Below are 5,411 nucleotides of genomic sequence, written 5' to 3' on the forward strand. Positions count from 1 at the left end.
ACAAGAAATACTCATTATCTAGGTACTCATTATAAATGCTAGAGCTTATAAATAAAATTGGTCTTCTTCCAGCTCTATCCATTAAGATTGCACCCAACCCTGTTATTAGGACCTGAAAAAAACATAATAAACTAGAATAAACTACAAACAATTGAATGAATTTCAACTTCAAGTAGATTTCATCAAAGCACTCTATTATCTATATTATACAACATATACACATTGCAATAAAAATCAAAGAACTATGAAACCCAAAACAGAAATGGCACAATATATAGATAGATTCAAACTATACAAACCTACTAACACATACGTAGATAGATTCCAACAACATCCATATATATAGAAAAAAAATCCCCACTTTCAATTAATTCCAATAGTCAAAAACATATCCAAATTTTTCAAAGGAACTGGCAAAAGTATGTTCATACAAGAATTGTTACTAACCACGCATACCCAATTGAATAGTATCCTATCTATTCAGGGTTTATGTTTTTAATTTTAGAGTGTAAAATGTATTAAATTTGCAATTTCCCATCAAAGTCAACCAAACACCATTTCCTCCCCATAAAGAACTCCACCAATCTCTTTCTTGTTTCAAGCAAAATATGCACATATACTTCTCTCAGATCCTAGTCTAACACAATACAATCAACATTCCTAATGAAGTCCAATCATTCTTATTTCCTATTTGATTGAAACTATAACTACTTGTAACCTAAAGTGAAAATTATAATCTCACATGATTCTGAGTCACATTGTCCAAGTTTTCTCATACTTGCTCAAATTAAAGCCTTGAATGATATTCAATTGGCTCTTATGATAAATTAGAATTGAACAATGAAAACTTTCATAATAATTTTGTTATTCCTATAAAAATTATATTAATTTCTATTTTGATTAGCATATTTGCATGAAAAATTGCTAGTTCTGAGCTCACCTAGAGACACCAAAACTGAATTTCAAAACCTTAAATTCCGTTCAAAAAATTGCCAGTTCCGAGCTCACCTATATTTGTAACTTATGGAGTTTTTTTTCTCTAAATAAACAGAGGTAGTAACTTATTATCATGCAAAGCAAACTTGAAGGAAGGTCAAAACATTTTTATTATAAGTACAATGAATTATACAAATTCAAATCCGGGAAAAAAAAAATCACTGGTCTCCGTATTTCAATCCAATTAGATACCTATATTCAACATTTAAATTCGATTCAAATCCTATGGCACTATTTTCAACCTCAAGCCCAAACCCCTGATTTTTCACCAAGAAAGAAAGAGATGGAATTATTCATCTCAACTTGAAATAGTTCTTTTTAGATCAGATATTAAGAAAAAGATGAAGTTAATCGTCTCGACTTGAAACCTAAAATTATTAGATCAAATTGACTTGAAAAAATTCCAATTGAAAACTAATCTAATAATCAACTTTTAGTCTCTAACACTGATCTAATAAGAGGAAGAACATCATCTCTTCCTCTTCCTAGGGTTACAAATACAACAACGTGAAGAGAGAGAGAGACAGACAGACAGACAGAGACAAAGACAGAGAACTACCTATAATGTGTGGGCTGAAGAAGATGGTGACAAACCTCGCGTGGTTTCGTAACCTATTCCGATGAGAATGAAAATCTGAAACTCCAAATCCATAGAGAGAAGATTGATCTTCTCTCCCAAACCCAAGAATTGTGAGAAAAGAAAATGAAAATCCCAAACCCTAGAATCATGAGGGAAGAATTGTGGAAATAAATTTTAAGTGAAATAAATGGTTAGTATCACTCAATTTTTATTAACGCTACACCAACCAGTGTAACATTAGTAAAAGTTGGTGCGGCAAATAGTCATACCCAATTTTTATTAATGCCACACCAATTGGTGTAACATTACTAAAACTTGGTGCGACAAATAGTGACACCCAATTTTTATTAATGCCACACCAATAAGTGTAACATTAGTAAAAGTTGGTGTGGCAATAGTGACACTCAATTTTTATTAATGCCACACCAATTGGTGTAACATTAGTAAAAGTTGGTCCGGCAATAGTGACTCTTTTACTAATTTAATGACAGGTTAAATTAGTTGTTTATAATTGACCATTACAAACGTCATTAAGGGTTAAACAATGGATAAAACCCGTCATATATAAATGACGGCTTTAGTCCGTTGTTTTTTCCACTCTATTTAGTCGTTTTTCATTATTTGTGACGTAGTGAGTGTTGCCAAAATCATTGTACATTTGAAATAGTAAAATTTAAATCAAGTTTTAATTTTTCTTTATTGATGATGAGCGTGATCACGCACTAGCCTAAATCTTTCCATACTATTGGACCAAGGGTCTTTAATATGACTCTCGAAAAGGAAAACGGATGGGTCTTTACCAACCTTATGAGAATTATTTAAATAATGATTTTCTAAATTTAACCAAAAAAACGAGGTTTGCACCCTCCTATTTTAACTAAATTTCTTTTCCATTAATTTCACATTCAAGTTAATAAATTTATTCATCACTTACAAGTTAATGCTATTAGTAATTTTCTTAATCACAATTAAATTGGGATGATCTACATTTTGGGAATCAGCCAGTCCGATCAGGGTTATATGGTAAAAACAATTTTGCATATGGTATGTGGGAAAATATAATTTCTGCACCCACCAATTAGACTGGAATTTGGAACTATCAATGCTTAAAATAAGAATCCATTTGGGCACGTTTATTGCAAGAAAAACCTGTGGAAATCTATTTTCTTAGAAATATATTTTTTGTCCATGTTTGATTGCAAACAAAATCCTTATTTTATCGAAAAACCGTTTGCCCATAAAAGTATATAAATTATTTTTTAGCCACTCTTAAAATCAATATCTTTCGATACAAAATTAAATAAATTTTTTGTGAAGGGCCCTTATCTTTTAGTATTATAATGAGAGAAGGTGGGGTAAAGGTGGTTCAGACACCAAAATTTCAGTAGTAAAAAATGCTCCCAATTTTATATTCAAAATGAATGTAATCGTGATCATTTTAGTATAAAAAAAACAAGAAAATTGCAATAGTAGAACCCTAGAATCATGTCGTTGGTTTTCGAAATGACAAAATTTTCCTTTTCACTATGTAATCTTTAAAAACACCTTTAACTAATATTTTAAATTACAATTCCGCCCTTTTGATAAATGTAGGTTGCACATGCCATCTTCTAGTATCTGATAAATTAAATTTAAGAATGGGCCTCCAATAACGAAGCATGAGATTCAATTGATAAAACTCAAGGGTAGAATACATCTAAATAATTATAGGCAAGACCTTGGGCTCACATAGGCAATTAGACTAATTGACTCATAATCGAGTCCACAAATCCATTGAAGACGATCACACTCCAAGTTTCTGGAGCTCATGCCATTTTTCTTCGTTCCTATAACAATGGTCACTACCTCAAAAAAGCTAAAATTCGTTATTAATATAACGTTAAATTCGGCAGCCCAAGTCTCATGTTTATTTGGGACGGCCTAAAACCCGCAGTTAAGCCCAACAAAATAATTCGACGGGCTAAGCCCAACGAACCACCAGAATTTTTTTTTTAACAAAATAAAAAATCGAGATTTTCCATCGAAGAACACCGAAAACTCACATTCGATCTGTTGTTCATCGAAAACTCACAGAGCCATTGGAGAACACCGAACGAAAACTCATTTTCAATCTCTTATTCCATCGAAAACTCACATATCCATTGGAGAACATCGAACAAAAACTCATATTCGATTTCCTGTTTCATTGAAAACGTACATGTGATCTCCTATTTCAATCGAAAACTCACAAATCCCTGTTTCGATCTCCTGTTTCATCAAAAAGTCACAGATCCCTGATTTGATATCCTGTTTCATTCGAAAACTCACAAATCCCTCAATCTCCTGTTTTGAGAATTTTCGAATGATCTCTCACTCACACTCTCACTCTACGCCTTTGTCTTCAATTGCTCATGTCCCTCAAATCGAAGAACACCTAGCTCTTTTCTCTTCGTCGATGAATATTTGATCTCTCAGAGCTCAAATCAAAGAGTAAATCAAAGTTCAAGGTGAACACTAAGAACTCACTCAGCAATGCCACCGAACAAACCCTAAAAAAATCACTCTAGATCTCTCTTCTTCGTCTGAGGTATTGCTTAATTTCTTCTAATTTTTTTTCTTTGTTTTTAATCTATTGATACATTGCCTTTTGATTTTGTTTCTTTGTTGTTAATCTGTTAAATTCTTCTGATTTTGTTTGTTGTTGTTAATCTATTAATTTCTTTTGATTTTGTTTCTTTATTGTTAATCTGTTGATACATTGCCTTCTAGTTTTCAATGAAAAATGATAGCTATTTCAATTGAATAATCTTATTGAGTTAAATTATGTTTTGTAGAGAGCTTGGTGTCGAAATTTCTGCATCTTTGTTTATTTTTGATTGGTGAACCTTTTAGGTTTCCCTTAACTGAATTCTTGGTCATGTCCCATAGTGTTATCTTTCCATTTGATAAATTTCCATTGAATGCTATTTAAATTCTTATGATTTTGTATCCAAATGAGTGCTCAACATTCACTTGAGGCAATGACATGGCTGTTAGAAACAATCATTGATTTTAGTTTTTATTTTTCTTTATTGGATGTAATTTTTCATTTTTTATAGTTTGCATTTTGCGTTCTTTGTCTGGTTTTATATATGTCTATATATTTCATTTGGTGTCTTCTTCTCGTTGAAAAAGAAATCTCAACTATCCATTTTAGAAATTTGAGTTATTTGCTTCACAACTGATAGGTGTCTCAAAACACTCAATTATACGCACATTTTCCGGACATTTATTTTGATTTTTGTCCCTATTTCTCCGTATTAAGGTAATAATTATGATAAGCCTCAAAGCACCATATTGCATGTTAATTAGACTTAATTATATATAAATAAATTCATTTACTAGATAAATCTAATTATGTGTGTTTCTTGTGCAGAAAATCAACAATTTGGAATCAAAATCTCAAGGCAAAAGTATTTGGACACACTTTGGAATGCCCTAATCCTTAACTCATATTCTCATTTTTTATCTTTTTGTGCAAAGAAAAGTAGAGGCTACTTTTAGGCTCTTCTACACACATTTTTCTCTATAAATAGAGTCACAATCTCTAGAGAAAGGGTCCCTCTTGGTTCTCTTATCCTAAAATCCTTTAATCTAAGGCTCTTAGCCTATTCTCTTATTTTTTGTATTTTTATCTTCTAGTTATTTTCTTTTTGGCAAAATACTCTTGTAAGAAGTAAAAGAAGAAGATTTTGTAAGTTTCTCTATGAAATGAAGAAAAGTTATTTCATATCTCATCTACCCTCTCTTGCAATGACATTAGGCTAAGTTTCCCTCCATTAGAAAGTGGAAAAGCCTAGAGCAAGTTCTTGTGTTA

Source organism: Akebia trifoliata, chromosome 13 (assembly GCF_017979445.1).
Source record: "Akebia trifoliata isolate Shusen 1 chromosome 13, ASM1797944v1, whole genome shotgun sequence".
Classification (NCBI taxonomy): domain Eukaryota; kingdom Viridiplantae; phylum Streptophyta; class Magnoliopsida; order Ranunculales; family Lardizabalaceae; genus Akebia; species Akebia trifoliata.